Source organism: Ahaetulla prasina, chromosome 2 (genome assembly GCF_028640845.1).
Source record: "Ahaetulla prasina isolate Xishuangbanna chromosome 2, ASM2864084v1, whole genome shotgun sequence".
In the NCBI taxonomy this organism is placed as follows: Eukaryota; Metazoa; Chordata; class Lepidosauria; order Squamata; family Colubridae; genus Ahaetulla; species Ahaetulla prasina.
In genome coordinates, this window is record NC_080540.1 from 209,990,159 (window position 1) to 210,010,100 (window position 19,942).

Consider the following 19,942-nt stretch of genomic DNA (forward strand, 5'->3'; position numbering starts at 1 on the left):
AAGCATGAATAGAATACAGTTTAAACAATTTGGAGGGCTGTAATGAATAAATATGCTACCAGACATTAGTTCCTGTGCACAAGATTACCAGACAATAAATACTTCCCCCTTCTCCTTTTTTTTCCTTTTCTATGGTTAAAAACAATAATTGCTGAACTTCTATAAGAATTCCCAAATAGCTAGAGGAATTTACCTTCCTTTCTAAAGTCTGACAACTCAGATCCTTCACTTAACAAAGCAGAAAGCTTTTCCTTGTAACTCCCCCCCCCCATCCCAATTCTTTTTCTTCCTCTCATTGTCTTTCTTTTTAAAGTCAAACTAAAGAAAAACTTTTTGTTGAGTAAAATTCCAGGAATCAGACACAGGGTCTCGTGTTTCATTGCAAAAACTGTCATAGAAAGAAAGGAGGGAAAGGTCTATCCAACTATCTTCCCGCTTATTGTCCCAGCATACAATACCATATTTTTCCATCTGCCCTGAAAGGCATCCAGAAAATTTAGCCCTAGGATCATTTACCTGGGTAAGAGTTTCAGTATACTCAATGGGACTCTCTGTGGGCCACTGTTGGTGGGATGGGGCTCTTTGGAACTAATGTTAAAATGCCTGCCCTGCCACTCCATATATAGTATGTCTGTGTCTTGGCTGCAGACACACACTATTCGCTATATTAGTTGTATATACACCTTGTTACAGATACACCTGTTCCTAGACATCCTAAGCCTCTTTCTGACTTCTCAGATGAACTATTGTATGCTTCCTTCTTGGACATATACCAACCCTTCCATTCAACCAAGTCATACTTTTTTTTCATGACCCCAAACACCCTTCCTTCTGTTTCCTCACCCACAAGCAGACGGGCAGGTCCAAATTCAGCCCTACCCTCTTCTTCAACAGGCACCAACTCGCATGCCTTTGAATCAACCCCACCACAAAAGATGCCTCCCTTTCTTCAATCAGCTGTCTTCCAATCCAGTCAGAGAAGGAAGGATGGGAGAAGAGGTGGGGGGGAAAGGGCTGCAGCTCATTCCTTTCATGCTCTAATAAACTTACATACGCAAGCACACCAGAGAGACACACACAAGCAAAACAAACTCTGATTTTTTTTTTAAAGTATTCACTAAGTCCGGTGGGCAGCTCTGAAAGCTTCTTCCACTGGTCCTTCTGTAGGAGAAAGTGTTGGGGCTTCTTTTAACACCACCACCACCCCCAAAAATGGGGGGAAGCTTCTTACCTATGTTTCCTCCATCCATTCTATAACTGCCCTATTTCTCTTCCTTTCCTCGCCCCCAAAGGATGGGGACAAGCAGTTGCCTCCACTCGCAAGCGATTTCATCCCGTCTTGCAAGAGCTGCCTTCCCACCCACTCACGCACCCCCACCCCACGAGAGCCAGACTTGCTTTCTTATCCCCAGCCAGGTGTCCTAAGCTCCCAGAAGCTGCTCCCCCGTCTCCCACCCGGGGGTTCCCCGAGACATTCGCCACCCCGACCTCCGGCTCCCCACAGGGCTGAGATCCACCTTACCTGCACGTGCCTGTCCATAGGAATGTGGTGTGTGTCCCCGCGTGATATTTGAGGGAGGGACGGGGGAGGAGGAGGAAAGAAGAGAACCGGGGTCTATTGGCGATATTGGATGGGCAGCTTCTTATAAACCGGAGGTTGTTTAGGCTGGGAGGAAAGAGAGTGTTGTGTCTGGGCGAGGGGAGCGCGGATTTCATTCCCGCTCATTGGCAGCTCCCCGCCTTCTTCTTCCTCCTCCTCCTCACTCTCCCCCCACCCCACCCCGTGTGTTTGTATGCCTGTTCGCCGACAGCTCCCCGCCTCCTTTCTCGGCGATATTATTAAACGTTGGGTGAGACACCGGGGAGAGAGCCCGTATCAGCTACCGGAAATCGAAGCCCTGGCCATAAATATACCACAGGAAGTACCACACGCACTCACACATCTCTCCCACCCCTCCACCCCCCATTGTTACTTGCTTAAGCCAGTCTTTGCCGCCACCTCCCATCGCCCCAACACACACGCACACTTCGGTGTGGTCTCGCCTCCTCGATCCGCAGATACACACACGCACACACGCCCCGCGATTAAGACACGAAAAAGGCTCCCTCGCCACTATGAGATGGTCCTGGCGGGCCAGTGCCGAATTCACGTTAAGGCAATAGTAGTAGTAGTCCAATGGAAGAGCAGAGGTGCGAACGCGTCAGATAATGCCCGATAACTTAAGAACGGTGTGTAATAGAGATATCCCCCTGTAAAGGTATAGCCGGCAATATGACTCGAAAGGAAGGGAAGGGAAGGGAAGGGAAAGGAAAGGAAGGAAGGAAGGAAGGAAGGAAGGAAGGAAGGAAGGAAGGAAGGAAGGAAGGAAGGAAGGAAGGAAGGAGAAAGAAAGAAAGAGAAAAAGAAAGGAAGGAAGGAAGGAAGGAAAGAGAAAAAGAAAAATGAAAGGAAAGAAAGAAACAGAAAGGAAAAAGAAAGAAAGAAAAGAAAAGAAAGAAACAGAAAGAAAGAAAGAAAAAAGAAAAAGAAAGAAAGAAAAGAAAAGAAAAGTCTTGGATAGGAAGGCAGGGAGGGAGGGTATTTCAAAGCTTTTAAAGAAATTCACAGGAGGAAAAAGTGCTGGAAAGTGTGAGACTAAAAGCCCATTACAAGCGCCCACAACTGGAGTTCTTCTTTAGACACCTTGAAGATTTCGGCGGTAAGAGTGTCTTCATCCAGACGGCTATTGAGGTCCCAGGTAAAGATGCAGAGAAAGGTATTTAAATTGTTCACGCTACATCGGAAAAAAGAGAAACTCTCAAAACAGTCGCCTCCCTCTGCAAGCAGCGCATAATATAACGAGATGCCCTCAATGTCATTTTAATAAGCATCACTTTCACGGGCAAACGTGTACGTGTGCGCCTTTCTGAGCGTTTTGTTCGCGACCTCAATCAAACCCGGGATCCGACTGTCTGCTTCAGATAGTTCCCCCTCCCCCGCGTCTCTCTCCGTTTGCATTCGTCGACATTTGTTTCCTATGGGGCGCCTTTATTATTATTATTATTCTTTTCTTTTCTTTTCTTTTGCTGCTTTCTCGTTTTCCCAAAGATAATTCATAACCAAGCGAAATATCATTTCAGCTGTGCGCTGCGGTCACGGGTCTCCAGTTGGCGTCGGGTTGGAGCTAAAAAAAATAAAATAAAATTAATAACGGTCACGGGGCTGCCCTTCCTATTGTTTTCTGGCGAACGGACTCTGCCGCTTTTTCTCCTGCTTTTCCAGCCCAGCAAGAAAACGCAGAAAGGGGGGGGGGCGAGAAAGATGGAGGAGTCGGAGGGAGGATGGGAGTCTCTTATTCAACAGCGAGGCAATAACAGCAGCTCATTAAATACAATGCCAAGCAAATGTCCGCCTGTGGAAGAGCAGCTGAAAGCTTTCCAACCCCTTGTTGGAAATACCATCTGTATCCAGGAGTAGCAAAAGGGGGATATTTCTAAACAGTATGTATAGCCTTCTCTGGTCACAAGATATTTTTATTTTATTTTATTTTTCAGGTTTGAAAACTAGAAAAGTGGGACAGAGGGAAGGGGGGGGGAACCTGGGGCAGTTTCCTCTTTGCTTAGTTATTTGTAGTGTGTAGATCATCAGGAGAGGGACTACTGCTGCTGCTTGTTGGAGTGAATAGCAATTGCAGAAGAATATATCTCTTTCGCTCATACACATGTTAAGGTGCCACTTGGAAAGAAAAGTACAGTTTGACGCCTGGACTGAAAAGTAAAAATAGGATCTAGGTCACCCAAAAGGGGAAGGACAAAAGACGACAGGCATTTCTGACAAAATTTGCAGCTGCTGGGTTGATACCAGAGAAAAAAGAAAAAAGGACATGGATTCATGGTTTTCTAGAGAGAGATAATTTTGAGAGCAATACAGGACGTGTATGTAATAATGGTTGCCACTAAACAATAAGTCTTCAGAAGTTGTGGCTGCTCCATCCCTGGAGGTTTTTAAGAAGAGATTGGATAGCTATTTATCTGGAATGGTATAAGGCAGTGGTAGTCAACCTGGTCCCACTAGTGGGTGTTCCAGCTTTCATGGTGGGCGGTAGGGGTTTTGTCCAATACTGAAGCACTTTCCTTTTTTTTTTAATTTAATTGACTTTTTTAAAAAAATTCATAGCATTATTTAAAAACATTTTCATTAGGTTTTCATAAAATTCCCTGTGACAATTTAAATTTCTGAAAATATACTATTGTATCGCCCGCGCATAAGTTTAGTTCACATTATGTAAGGGAAATTAAATGGTGCTATAGTGCGACCGCAAACAAAAGAACCTCGTCCCAGAATAGCTCGTGCATCTCCTCCCACACCACCCAGCTGTAACAGACAAGCAGAGCTGGTACCCGCCCCCCCCCCAAAACCCAGTCCACGATGCACAAGAGGCATGCACAGACGATGATACACGGCGCATTACTGTGGAACTGGTGGGTGGTTAGAAAATTTTACTACTAACAGAGATACAAAAGTGGGCAGTAGGTATAAAAAGGTTGACTATCCCTGGTATAAGGAAACCTGCAGGGGGTTAGACTAGAACAGGGTTCTCCAACCTTGGTAACTTTAAGCCTGGGAGTTGAAGTCCACCAGGCTTAAAGTTGCCAAGGTTGGAGACCCCTGGACTAGAAGACCTCTAAAAGTACCTTCCAACCCTGTTATTGTTACCTCAGTTACTTTCTCAGTTTACTATGTAGCTAACTAGACTATAAATGTCTTCTTTCCTTTTTCCTGGTTCTGTTTAATTATCAGCCCTTCTTCCCAAAAATTTGCTTCCCCTGTTGATGATCCATCATCTGCTTTGCTTACCTTTGTTTCGGTGCTCTTCAGTCACCTGAGTTCCCTCCAAGGCAAAGATGACAAAGTTGAACGGATTTTACACACTGAGGATGTCTTTGGAAGAGTTGGACTTAGGGAAAAAAATCCCTATTTTAACCATGGCATACTTAAGGCTATATTAAGGCCACTTCAGAGATCATCCACTCAAGCGGTTATTTTTGGTAAGGAAAGAAAATATAAAATGTATGCAATCAAGCCAAATTTCAGGATGTCAAGAGACATTTGAGGTAATTTGATTTCGAAACCCATTTTCTTTAAATATCCCATTTAATAAGGAAATAAAAATACTATGAATATGTCACTTCTTTGAAAGTAATTTTTTACTTTTTTAAAAAATAAATCCAAGTTTTATCATTAAAAATGGGCAATAAGGCTACCCTGAGAGGCGATTATTTACCCCGTTGTGTTTTTTTTACTAGATGAAGAAAGGTGCTTGTGAATTTTTTCATGTATCAAAATACCAAACTTTAGCTACTTGGCCTGGACTAAATGGGAATATCATTTATTGTTCATTTGCAGGCAGGAAAATACCCTTGTCCTAGACTCCAAATGTTCACCACTTTACACCTGTCCTAGTATTACATTTCTTTGTGAATACTTTGATTTGTAATCAAAGCTCAAGAAAGCCTCCTTGTGGGTCAGTAGGCTGGCTAATTTGTTCAATGAGGATTACAAATGTAGTTCAAATTCATGGGCTGTCTCAAATATAGTGTTTAGTTATGCTAGTACCAAAATTTGAAAAGTTAGAAACATCTGGAAATCTTTCCCATTACTTAAATTTTGAGAAGACTGAAAGCAAAGCCTGTTGTGACCCAGGCCCAAGTAGGTAGTAGTAGATGCAATCAGTTCAAAAACAAACAGACTTTATTAGAACAGCTGAGAATTAACTAATTCTCAGCATAGTCCAAACTAAATCAAAGCAAATTCTTCATAACACAATTCTTCAGTCTTATCACCAACCTTGGTCTAATTAGGCAAACTGCCAAAGGCTTTTCTTGGCAAAAGTTCAAAAGCAGAAGACGCCGACAAGAAATAAATGCAGCAAGACAAGGAGCAAGGCTATCAACGTTTTCTGGCAAAGAGCTCAAATGTCGTTGCTGGTCTGTTTTAAGCCTTATGGGAGGGGCCAATCATCTCTTGGCCCTACTCCCGAGTCATCCTCTTTGCTTTAGCTGCTCTTGCCTTCTGGCAGCTCTTCTCATGCGTGCATTAGGAACAGGCTCCTCCTGTTCCTCTGCCTCACTACTGTCAGCCTCTGGAGGCTACGGAATCCACACATCACTCCCAGATAGCCCTAGCCTCTGCCTCTGCCTCCAATGCAGAGCCCTCATCCAGGCCTTCCCCAGCTTCCAGGACTGGCCCATGTTCTTCCTCAGCGTCATCACTGTCCGGCTCAGTTGCCAGCTCCGCAGGCTGCTAGTGGCCTTTTCCCTTATTCAAATAGACACTAAATATTTTCTCCATCTTCATGAATCCATTAGGATTAGTTTTCATTCCCAACATAAATTGTTTTAGAAGATGCAACACTGAAAAGCAATTCTTGTTGGATTTAAACAATTCTCCCTTGCTGTCTGAAGAAGGTTGTATTGTGAGTCCTTAACACAACACCACCGCTGAAATCCCAAAGCCCAGCTTCCTTGGATACTTCCAGGTGGAGGCCTTGAAGTACAGTATTATTAACCAAAAGATATTGCAGAGATATTTCTCTTTTTCTTTGTTTTCTTTGGAAAGAGCAGAGATGTAAGAGATGGGGGGGGGAAGGCAGAAAGAATTAGAAATGGAAGTTGATATCATATGTCTATGGAGATTCTCAGTCATCCAGGTCATGATTGTCTCAAAGAGGCTTTTTTTTTTCAAGAGGCAACTGGACTTTCTTGGCATCATGTGGATTTCACCTAAAATGCTGGAAATAAAGCAGTGCAATTGTATAAGAGAAGCCTTGTATGTTCAAGTTATTTCTATCCTTGGAAGCAAAGAATAGGACATGTAATCACTATTCTGGCTATAACTGTAAGATTACTTGTCTAGAGGCTATTTTCTGTTCTTAAGGAAAGGACAAAGGTCTTTTACACACACACACAGAGTTCATTTTAAGTGATCTACAGATTGGATAATAAGCTCTATTCTGTTAGTCTTCTAGATCTACAAAATACTTCCTTTCTCTCAAATCTTCTCCTCTACAAAAACTCCTTCAGGCAAAGACATCCCATCACAGGGTGGACCAAGCAGCATTTAACAACTATGGGATCACAGCAGGCATGGACAAAAAAATCCCAGCTTTCCTTTGTCATGGCCCTGAGAAAAATCTTGGTAAGAATTTGTAAGTAAATCCCATTTTTTTTTATCTTAAATGAAGTTAATATGTTTATAGAATTATTCTAAGTGGAGAAATAAAATAACCTACTACATAATATTTATTTCTTTGTTTATTATCCGATATTATTTATTATTTTTATAAATAACTCAAGGTGGTGAATATACACAGTACTCCTTCCTCTTCCTATTTTCTCCATAATGACAACCCTATGAGGTGGATTGGATTGAGAGAGAGTGACTGACCCAAGGTCACCGAGCTGGCTTTCATAGTTAAGGCAGGACTTGAACTCACTTTCTAGCCTGGTGCTACTAGATCAAACTGGTTGGCCCTGTCCTTAGATAGACGGAAGCATCCACAGACCTGGTTCTAGAGACCAGCAAGAAGAGGGTTACCAGTTAGGTCAACAGTCAAGGAAGGTACTGAGTATTGAAAAGGAGGGCCAATGGAGGGGAAAGGAAGACACAATTGAAGTTTCTTGTCATCCATGATAAAAAATAACAACAAAAATATACTTAGGCTTACATATATATGAACTTAAATGGGGAAAATAGTGGATAGTAGAAAGGAAATCATTTGTTGATTTAAGGGAATGGTATTAGTAGTAGAAAATGTATGTAAGAAGTAAATTAGACAAAGTATACAGATTACTCTAAAATGGAATAATTAAGATACAAAACTGAAATGTTAGTAAATAATGTATGTAAGGATGAAATGTAATGTAAAAATGGATCAGCAGATGCAATGTGAAGATAGAATGGTTTAAATGTGAAAATAATTGAAACTGAGATATAAAATTGAAATGCTAGTAAATGAGAAAAACAATTAATTGATGTGGGAATAAGAAATTAGGAAAGAAAAGAAGTGGTGGAAGGTTAATTTAGTTATAAGGTTTTAAGGTAAAAATGGAATAAGTTGAAATACACTGTTAATAATTAAAAAATGTGATGGGGATTCTAAGAAATATATTCAATAAATGGAGAAAAAATCGGGGATGCCTGGACACCATAGCAGAAAATATTGAACTGAAAATGAATACAGCAATAGAGAGAACGGAAAAAGGAATAGGGAGATGGAAGGAAGGGAAAAGAGAGGAAGGAGAGAGAGGAACAGAAGAAAGGGAAAAGGAAAGGAAGAAAGGGAGGGGAAATAAGAGTAGGAGAGAAGGTTAGAGAGGGAGGAAGAAAGGAGGATGGGAAGAAAGGAAGAGGAAGTAGGGAAGGAGTAGGAGAGGAGGAATGAAGAAAATAGGAAGGATAAAAGAAGGGAAAAAGGGGAAAGAGAAGAGAGGGAGAAGGAGGATTGCTGTAAAATAAAAAAGATGAAATGGAAGAAAGGCAACTCCAAACATGTTTAAACTTATCAGGATGAAGAATGAATTACTATGAAAGTTAAAAGAGAATATATATGAATATATGAATGGAGATATTAAAATTTGAGAGCGGAAGGAGATGTTGTTGATATAATAAGCATAGAAGTATCAAGATTAAAAAATATGAAAAAAGAACATTTTGGCAGAAATTGTATAGATATGATAAGTGGTATAAGATGATATGGTCAATACTCTGTTTATAAAATATGTGGGTGGGTGTGAAAGAAAAAAAATCAATAAAACTTGATTTTTAAAAAACCCATTATTTAGAGACCATTATTCCATTATCAGAGATGACTGAAAGTCGTATTCTATTCCAACTGATTTCTACAGGTGGACAGAACAAAGAACATCATTATGTTTTTAGCGTCAGGCAGAAGATGGCTGACTCTAAGAATTAGCAGGTATTACGTGTAACCTGGAAAGAAACTGATAACATGGTAAAGAAAGAAACTTAGAAGCTTCTGGAAAAATTGCCTGGGTGGAAATGTTTTCTGGGAAAGCAGCTTGGAAAGTGAATCTCTTCACCATCACGCAAGATGACTCTCATTAATCTCTCTGATAAAACCTTCGGTTGAAAGTAGTTACCTAAGAATATGTCAAGGGGAGATAAGAGTGCTTAGTAATAATTATCATGAAGAACAAGAAACCCACCTGAAATTACATTTTTCGCTAAGCTGGTGATCTGATGACAAGTAGATGGTTGAATGAAGTTATTAAATATGTACAGGAGAGCATTATTAATGGATTGAGAATACTGTATTAAATATGTAGAGATGTTTCAAACTATGCAACATTTGTTTGTACTGATTAACTCTTACTGCATTTTTCAACATACAGCTGTAACTCAGCAACATCTGTTCATTCCTTTTGAATAGCCTTCCCTACAGTGAGACAATAGCCCTCTCCATAAATCTTTTTCATTCAGTTTTAACCCAAATCTATTATCCATCCATATCTTTGGATTTTTATTCCACTGTGGGGAACAGTTCACAACTATAATAGAATATTCTGTTATCATACTGAGGTATACTATGTGAAGCAAATTGATGATTAAAAAAACAAAATAACTTACCCATCTTCCACAGAAATTTTCCCTTAGGTCCACATTGCCAGAATCAAATATAGGATTTTTTAGGGGGAGGGAAGAAGTCATGGAAGTAACAAATCTTTGCCCCAAAAAGTGTCATAGCAGCCAATGACTGATTGTGGGAGAAAATTTTAGATTAGTGGCAAGCTATACACTTAGAATCTTTTAGGTGATCAGGTGTCAAAGCAGGAAGAAGAGTGTAAAACAGTTCCATCAGGATTTTCTGAGGACTGGGAAGCTATTTAAAATTATTTTAGGATTTGGGCTACAATTTTTGACTCAGTGGCAAGAAGCCATTGTTAATTGTTATGAGCTGTGATCTGGAAATCATGAAAAAGGGGAATTGTGATTGCAGAAATCATGTTGCCAGTCCCTCCCTTAGATGAATCTCCTTCAACCTGTGGTCCTTAATTATGATGGAATTTGTTAGTTTGTTTTTTTAAAAATAAAATTTATATAGCTGCCTACTCGCTCACACAACTCTAATACACATCATAGCAATTATTCTGCAAGCTGGAATTGATTGGGGTTATAACTCAACACATTTGGGGAAGGTTGCTGTGAAGAAAACCACATCCTTTCAGAGGCCATATAATGGCTTCTCTCTCTCTCTCTCTCTCTCTCAGAAGGGTGGCATTTTATGTTAAGAGGCGGAGGGCGGGGGATCTCCGCAAGGTGAATATATTTCATATCAGGTCACAGTCTTCTCAAACTGAATGTTAAATACTTAACATTATGTTCAAGGTAAAAGTGGGAAGGAAGGAAAAAGATGGGAGAGAGGAGAGAAAGAGAGGCACTTTGGTGGTATTTATTGCACATGCTTTGCATATCTAATGGGAAGAAATTTGCTATTGTGTTCTTTTTTTAATTCACAACTTTTGCTGCCTTCCTAGTTTATTTCTGCTGGTGGTTTTGAAAGGCATTTCTTAGAGAAAAAAAATCAATCAGGTAAAGTTGGATTGTGAATGTTGGGTAGATACAGTTTGGACAAGGGAGATGCAGGAATTCAACATCAGATTTGCATAATATATCTTTCCTAATCAAATGTTATCATCTGTATAATTGTTTTTGATCCCCTCCCTCTGCTGAAGGATATAAAGAGTGGTAAGATTGCTGTTATATGCATATCAGTATCAATTTCAATTTCTATCTCAAAGATATAGTAGGAAAATCACACAAACTTTTAACAGTTTTATATTTATCCACATTGTTTATATTATTATTTTTTAAATACATGCTGTATATCTCCACTAAGGCCTATTAGTGCTCTGCCAAGAACATATATCTATAATTACTGTAGAGAGAGAAAGATATTATTTCTTGTGGGTGTGCTATGAAAAGCTACTAAATCTATCGACTACTATTTCCAGAATGCAGCTGCACATTTGACTTTCTCCTCTTTGAAATGTTCCAATTTTGGAGTTTGACATACCCTGATTTTGGAGTTTCCCATTTCCTGAAAAGTGAACCACGACAGGAGGAGCTAACTATTATAGCCTCCTTGGTAAGTTCAATATGTCAATAAGGAATTATTTTGCAAGATTTCAATTCCGCTCATTTGACAAGGTATAATATTTAACTGTAAAGTCATACTCAAGTTGACTCCCCATTCAACTGAAGTGCAAAAAGAAAATCTTGGGCTAATCCAAGTCTCAGCGTAGCCTGTTTTCCAAGTTATTCTAAAGATTAAACAGCGGTATTGTGACTGTATCCCATATGCCTGTTGACAAATTCACACATATCCAAGTGCTTCCCTTTGTCAGAGATACTGTACAAAGGGTTTAGTTTTTTAAGAACAAAGCATGAGTGAACTTGGGAAAAGCCTAGGCAAAATTGGGAGTTCATCTTCTTATCAGGTAAAGGTTTCCCTGTCCAGTGGTGTCTGTCCTAGGGCCGTGCTAGGGTGTTGTACTCATCTCTGTTTCTTGGCCAAGGGAGCCAGCGTTGAGTGTGAAGACATTTTCCATGGTCATGTGGCCAGCATGGCTATACGCCAAAGGTGCATGGAATGCTGTTACCTTCCCACCGAAGTGCTACTTATTAATTTACTCACAGTTGCATCAGTGGTGGGTTTCAAATTTTTTTACTATCGGTTCTGTGGGTGTGGCTTGGTGGGCGTGGCATGGCTTGGTGGGCGTGGCAGAGAAAAGATACTGTAAAATCTCCATTCCCACCCCACTCCAGGGGAAGGTTACTGCAAAAGCCCCATTTTCTCCCAATCAACTGGGACTCCAGAGGCAGAGAACAGATATGGGCGGGGCCAGTCAGAATTTTTATTACCGGTTCTCTTAACTACTCAAAATTCCCGCTACTGGTTCTCCAGAACTGGTCAGAACCTGCTGAAACCTACTTCTGAGTTGCATGTTTTAAACTGCTAGGTGGGCATTAGCTGGAGCAGGAACAGGAGCTCTTCCCATTGCGTAACACTTGGGTCTCAAACCTGGGCTTCCAGCTTTCCATCTTCTTAGCAGCCTGAGTAATCAGGAGCTGCCCCATAAATCTGAAGAAAGTCCAGGAAAATGAAGTACACGAATTCTTGCTTTAGATTTTCTATATAGAGAGCAAAAGGTCTAGCTAGAAAATTCATTATACTTTTTCTTACTGTGCTGTACAATATTAGAAAAACTGCAGATGTCTCGTCATCCTTGCAATCTATTCTTTGAGTTGAGCATAACGACATTATTTTATTTATAAACTTATCAGCTGTAATAAGTTGAACTCCCTGCAGGATGTTTTTCAGAATTATGCTGGATAAATTCTTATTTGAAGCAAACCATTCTGTGTTGGGTAAGAGAACATGCTATGTACTTCTTTAAATTTCTTTTAAAGTAAAATTATTTTCATCTACCTTATTTATTTTTTTTTAAAAACCTAAACATGGATTTGGTTTACCGTATATACTCGAGTATAAGCCGAGTTTTTCAGCACGTTTTTTGTGCTGAAAAACGTCCCCTCGGCTTATACTCGGGTCTATACGGCTTATACTCGAGTTTGTTTTTTTTTTAAAGCCCCTCGGCTTATACTCGAGTATATACGGCTTATACTCGAGTTTTTGTTTTTTTTTTCACATTTTACCGGACGGCGCGGGGAAGCCCTGCCGGTGCAGTGAGAGGGCGGGGCGGGGGAGCCGCCAGCCTTCTCAGCTGAGGGAGGGAGGGTTTCCCCAACCGGTAGGTGCCTCATTTCCCACCCTCGGCTTATACTCGAGTCCCCAGTTTACCCCCGTTTTTGGGGTAAAATTGGGGACCTCGGCTTATACTCGGATCGGCTTATATTCGAGTATATACGGTATTCCTTATGTGATTGGTCTGATCTTTCAAGGAAAGGCAAAAACTTCTAACTGTGCACCTTTTAAGTTACATTGCCAAGATATTCCATTATTCTACCAATTACTTCATTTCGCTTACATTTTCTACTTGTGAAGCACCAGTCATCTTTTTCATAGACCAGAATTAAGGAAAAAAATGCCAAATGATGTGTTACTTGGAAGATAGGTGGAGGCAGAAGGAATTATTAGGCTTCAAAGCAGTAACCCTGAAGCAGAGAAGAGGACCAGATGTTAAAATTCAGAGGACGTCTGGGTAGAAGTCTTAAAAACCTCCAATATTTTACTTTATAGGATTAACCACTTCTCTGTAGGAGATGGGAGAAAAGGTATCTTCTGGTTTAAATTAATTAATGGAAAAATGGAAATATGTATATTCCATTTTCCCACAATTTAATATTTATTTATTTATTTATTTATTTATTTGAATAAATAAATAAATATGTCTAACATTTCAGAATTCTTCTCACTGATTAGTTCCCTGTGATATTAAATGACAACTTTTTTCAATGGTCAAAATTAACAAATAGCTGGAATGAGTTAGCAGTGACATCTGGTGTTAGCAATAGGCTTATGCAGCGATCTCTCCAAGGGAATGCATTATTTCTTCTGACGGCTGATGGGAAGCAACTAGAGAGAATAAAATGCTGAAAAATTCACAAGCATTAAACTGAATAGTAAATGTTTATCCACTTTATTATAGGTAGTTGGTAAGAAGAAAAATAAAAGTTATAATATTGTCCACATCTCAAAATACATTTTTCTTAAAACTTAAAAAAAATACAAAAACCAAAGGGATACTGCTTTGATGATGATATCCTCAATTGTCTTTCTCTTCCAAGAAAATGAGTGATGTTCTCTTATTTGAACAGTCACAAGTTTATTTGTGCAGGATCAGAACTCTGAAATCTATTTCTGTTTCGTCGTAGAAAACTAATTCATGCAGTTTCTCTAGTGCTTCAACGAGCAAGTTAACAAATAAAACAACTGTGAGAAAGAAAAAGCATTACTTTCCTGCCAAATGTTCCCCCCTCACCACCCCAGCCACTGGCCACAAAGCACAGCAATGAAAATCAGGTTCAGGTAACTTCAAAGGGTTAAGTTCAGGTGGGACCGTGGTTCAAGCCATCCAAAGAGGGTCTGATTGGGATTATCTATCATAAAAACATCCACAGAATATTTTTTTTAAATTCTCAAGTAAACAATATTGATAGATGCAAAGTTGATGTAATACTCTTAATTAATTTAGTTAGCTTAGCTTACGGAGCTCTGCTTTCGTCTAGATCAGCCTTTCTCAAACTTTTCACCCTCAAAAGTAAATTTCAACTCTCAGGGAACCTCTGCTTAACAATTATTGTATCTACAATTCATGATATGTCAAGCATCAAAACACAGGCTGTTTTCTGTCATGATTTCTTGCACAACTCTAGGCTGATCCAGAACCTCACCATTAAAAATAAAAAAAAAGTTTTTTTGCAATACCGAGGCTTCTGAGAGTCCATTCTCATCTATTGATCGTTCATAGATAGAAAGAAAAAGATATTTTCCCCAGCCCTTTCCACAAAGAGAAGATTGGTAATTGCCTAGGGAAACATAGTGTAGCTTTAAGTTCAAAAGACAGCTGAAGGCTGCTTTACAATCCTTAAATTCACCTTCCATCAGCTACTTTGCAGAGTTTTATCCAGTGGAACTTGTTCTTTCTGTCTTATTTTGATTTTGCCAAACAGTGAAAAAATTTGAAGGGGTGCAATCCCAACAAAGCTTTATTATTATTTCTTTTGATTTTGTTGCAAGTCCGAGAATGGAGAAACTTATTTTCTTTACACTAAATAAAAATAGCACAGTAGCTGACCAAGATACAATGTAGAACTTACTGCAGCTTTTTCAGACAGACAGACAGACAGACAGACACACACACACACACACACACACACACACACACAAAATCAAGGTCACGTGAAGGATTAGTGCCACTTTACAAAACCCTAGTAAGACCACAGCTGGAATACGGCAACAAATTTTGGTCACCATACTACAAAAAAGATGTTGAGGCTTTGGAAAAAGTTCAGAGAAGAGCAACTAAGATGATCAAAGGCCTGGAGACTAGACCATATGAAGAACGGCTGCAGGTTTTGGGGCTGGCTAGTCTAAAGGAAAGAAGAATTAGGGGTGACACGAGAGGCTGTCATAAAGAAAAGGGAGTCAAATTATTCTCCAATGCGCCAGAGGGCAGGACAAAAAATAATGGTTGGAAACTAATCAAAGAGAGAAGTAACCTGGAATTAAGGAGAAACTTCCTAACAGTGAGGACAATTAACCAGGGGAACAGCTTGCCTTCAGAAATCGTGGTCGCTCCATCACTGGAGGTTTTTAAGGAGAGACTGGACAGTCACTTGTCTGAAATAGTATAGGTTCTCCTGCTTGAGCAGGGAGCTGGACTAGAAGACCTCCAAGGTCCCTTCCAGTTCTATTCTATTCTGTTCTGTTCTGTCCTGTCCTGTCCTGTTCTGTCCCGTCCTATGATAGATAGATGATAGATAGATAGATGATATATATATTCAGTTCTACAGAGGAATTATTGAGTCTGTCATTTGCACCTCTATAACTGTCTGGTTCGGTTCTGCAACCCAACAAGAAAAACACAGACTTCAGAGGATAATTAGAACTGCAGAAAAACCAATTGTTACCAACCTGCCTTCCATTGAGGACCTGTATACTGCACGAATCAAGAAGAGGGCCGTGAAAATATTTGCAGATCCCTCGCATCCTGGACATAAACTGTTTCAACTCCTACCCTCAAAACGACGCTATAGAGCACTGCACACCAGAACTAGACACAAGAACAGTTTTTTCCCGAAGGCCATCACTCTGCTAAACAAATAATTCCATCAACACTGTCAAACTATGTACTGAATCTGCACTACTATTAATCGTCTCATAGTTCCCATCACCAATCTCTTTCCACTTATGACTGTATGACTATAACTTGTTGCTGGCAATCCTTATGATTTATATTGATATATTGACCATCAATTGTGTTGTAAATGTTGTACCTTGATGAAGGTATCTTTTCTTTTATGTACACTGAGAGCATATGCACCAAGACAAATTCCTTGTGTGTCCAATCACACTTGGCCAATAAAATTCTATTCTATAAAAATTCTATTCTACCTGTATATATAAAGGTAGAGAGGTAGATAGATGGATAGATAGACAGACAGACAGACAAACAGACAGATAGATAGATAGATATAGAGGTAGATAGATAAATTGAGTGAGTGAGTGAGTGAGTGAGTGAGTGAGTGAATGAGTGAGTGAGCTTTTGAGCATTGACTCCTGGTGACTGGGTGAAGTAGTCTCTGCAATTTTCTTAGCAAGATTTTTGGAAATAGCTTACCATTGCCTCCTTCTTAGGGCTGTGCTAGAGTGACTGGCTCACATTCACTTAGCTATTGTTATCTCACAGCTCTTGCTTTTTCTTGTATTTTTGATGATTTTTCAATCATTTTCTAGCACTCCAGCCCCTGAATTCCCATAGGCTAATTTTCTTCATTGTTGACAGCTAGAACTTTTACCCCCATAAATAACATAGTCTAATATTCAGTTGTGAAGAAAACAGAGAGGAACGGAGGTTAAGATCTAAAAGTTCCCCCTAATAGAAGCTCTGAACATCTATATATTTAATTGGAGACAATAAAGGGAAAACTCATTATATTTTTATAGGCGTTAATTATTTCTCTTCCTTTTTCTTTCCCTGCTGTTTACCACTGCCTCTAAATTCACACTGGTATGAATTGTTCGTTTTTGTTTCCAAGTGCAGAATTAAGCAGGGAGATGGTAGGAGTTGAACCAGATAAATCCAGCTGAGAACAAAATATATACAACCTCACATACAGGTTGTACTTTATGTTGCAATATCACAGAAGCTAATAGATTCCAAAAGGATTGTAAAGGAAAACCCGGAGGGAGGGAATTGTAAATACATACATTCCAAATGTGTCTCTTTAAATAAATGACTGGCAGTCTGGTAAACAAGCATTTTTACTACATAAAACAACACATGCACAAACTTTAAAAAAAAAGCATGTTCATGGCACACTGCTACTATTTTGAGATAATTCTTCAGTGGAGAATTACTTGTTTATTTTGTCGTCTTTTGCAGAGTATGATGAGTGACAGGGACAATATAACTGACATATATAAAAAGAAGACTAAATGTAAGAACAAGCATTGCTTTCTCTCTTACTTTTCCTCTACATATGTGCTTTTCTATCATTTTCTCTTTGATCTTGTTTTATTAACTTTTTAAAGAGCCTTTTATATTTAAATTGGTTGTTTTTGAATGGTGTTTATGTGTTTGGATTTTATTATGTATGGTACCCAGAGTTACTATAACAACTCTAGGTACTGTACATAGATGTGGAGCTAAATAAATGTGATTAAATAATTTCTTCCATGTTGAAAAAAAAAAATATGGAGCGTATTCTAGATCTGGGGTCTCCAACCTTGGCAACTTTAAGCCTGGAGAACTTCAACTCTCAGAATTCAAGTTGAAGTCCGCCAGGCTTAGTTGCCAAGGTTGGAGACCCCTGTTCTAGATGGCTACAGTTCACTGAAGCCTTAGAGAAATTAACTTAAAGTATGTATCAAACATCTCTTACCCTTCATCTTTTATAACTTCCAGATCAAAGTTTTGGGAAAGTAGTTCTACAAAAGGAGAAATCACGGAGAAACAAAGTCTCTTTCAGAGAACTACCTATCTTTCTTATTCCACCCTTTTAAAATTGCTGATTTTTGGTAAGGACTTTCAAATTTCAGAATACAGGTAGTCTTCAATTTACGACCACAATTGAGCTTATAATTTATGTTGTTAAGTGAGACATTTGTTAAGTGAGTTTTGCCCCATTTTATGACCTTTCTTGCCACAGCTGTTAAGGAGACCATTGCAGTTGTTACATTAGTAGCACAGTTGTTAAGTAAATCTGGCTTCCCCGTTGATTTTGCTGGTCAGAAGGTTGCAAAAGCTGTTTGCGTGACCCCAGGACATAACTATGCAACCGTCATAAATATGAACCACTTGCCAAGCATCCAAATTTTGATTACAGAACCATAGGGTTGCGGCAATGGTTGTTAGTGTAAAAAATGGTCATAAGTCACTTTTTTCAGTGCCATTGTCACTAAATGAACTATTGTTAAGTCGAGGACAACCTGTATGCTACGTTCATGGTGAACAATAAATCCAAAATACAGATGAATATTATTTTTTTGTAGTCGGGATGAAGACATTGAGACAGAAATTCAGGCAGTCCTTGAGATACAACCACAATTGGGACTGGCATTTCAATTGCTAGGTGATGCAATCATAAAAGCAAGATGTCATATGACCAGATAACTTAACAATCCCAGCAATCCCTTAGGTCATTAAGTGAATTTTACCACTTGTTAGCAGAATCTCAGCACAATCCAAGCCATTCTGGGCTTGGTCCCTCTCAGCCCTGAATCCCAGTAACTTTTTCCACCCGTCTCTCTCCCCCCACCACCCGCCAATTTCTCTGTCTATTTGGCCGCATTCCAACCTACCTTCTGGGCAGCAAGCAGCCCAGAACTGCACGGCTCTATGGCTGCTTGTCACCGTCCGGGAAACCACCAAAGCCCACCACACAGAACTGGCCTTCACTACCTTCTTGCTCCTGCTGCTGACAAGGCATGCCCAGCCTGGCTGCCATCCAGATTGGGGGCTGGGCTTTGTGTTGAGCTGCGGCTCAGGGGTTGCTTTTTGCACCAAAAGCATTCCTTTGCACCATACTCTTGATTGAATCAGTACTGGCTTTATGATGGCAAAAAAAAATAAAAAAAAATCCTAAAAGCAGCCTGAACTGAGTCATGCAAAAACACCTCTTTGCAAATAACTCTTGGACTAGACTGGGTTTGATTTTGCACTGCCAAAGACAAAAAAAAAGGGGGTTGCAGGCTGCTTTTGGCTCAGATAGAATTTGATGGGGAGATGCGTATGAAAAATCACCAAATTATTGAATTCCGAATAGTCTGAATGTATATACTGAAGCAATCTTTTCATCACAGGAATTGGAATTCTTTTCTTTTCTCTCTCTTTCTTTCTTTCTTTTTCTCTCTTTTTAGAAACCAAGGGAATCTATACAAGTGGTAATTCCTTCATTAATTTTCTAGAATATACCTCAGTTTCTCTTATAGGGTTTTTGTTTCTTATACAGAGAAGAATTTCCACCTACAATCTGAAAGAAAAGGGCTTTGCCGCTGATTTAGTGCATCAGGGAACTCATTGCTTAAATGAAACAAAGCATCAATCACTTGGATTGCTGACCCAACATTTAAAGTTTGCTCCCTTCAATAATGTAGAAGTTGAATATTTGGCAGGGAGGGTGGGGGGGCAAAGGAACAAAATACCGTTTTCTAGTTTTTCATCTTTAAGAGGGTCCTCCAGTTGAGAACTGAAAATCAGTAGCGTGAAGAGATTTATAGGTAGGCCTCAATTTGCAACCTCAATTGAGCCCAAAATTTACATTGCTATGTTGTTAAGTAAGTCCTGCCCCATTTTGCAATCTTTTTGCCACAGTTGTTAAGCGAATGATTTTGGTTTGTTAAGTTAGTAACCTGGTTGTGAAAGTGAAATCTGGCTTCCTCATAGACTTTGCTTGTCAGAAGTTCACCAAAAATTTAATCACATGATGCTGGGACAGTACAACCATCATAAATATGAGCCAAGTATCCAAATTTTGATCACATGATCATGGGGATGTTGCAAGTCATAAATGTCAAAAACGGTCGTAAGTCACTTTTTTTATGTGGTTGTAACTTCAAACAGTCACTAAACAAATGGTTGTAAGTCGAGGACTAGGTGTAAATGTGCCTCCAACTGCTGACTTTGATTGGGAACCGTAATCCAGAGGAACACTAACATACACTTACGAACATGGGGAAATTACACAACCTGACAT

The 19,942-nt window shown here is 39.6% G+C and overlaps 1 long non-coding RNA gene across 1 annotated transcript; it reads left to right on the top strand.

Moving 5' to 3' along the window:
* The first annotated feature begins 1,994 nt into the window (after window positions 1-1,994).
* Window positions 1,995-18,895, top strand: LOC131192178 (uncharacterized). Its single transcript, XR_009153657.1, has 3 exons — window positions 1,995-3,480; window positions 7,063-7,187; window positions 8,887-18,895. It is a non-coding gene; the product is annotated as an uncharacterized LOC131192178 (long non-coding RNA).
* Window positions 18,896-19,942: the final 1,047 nt, after the last annotated feature.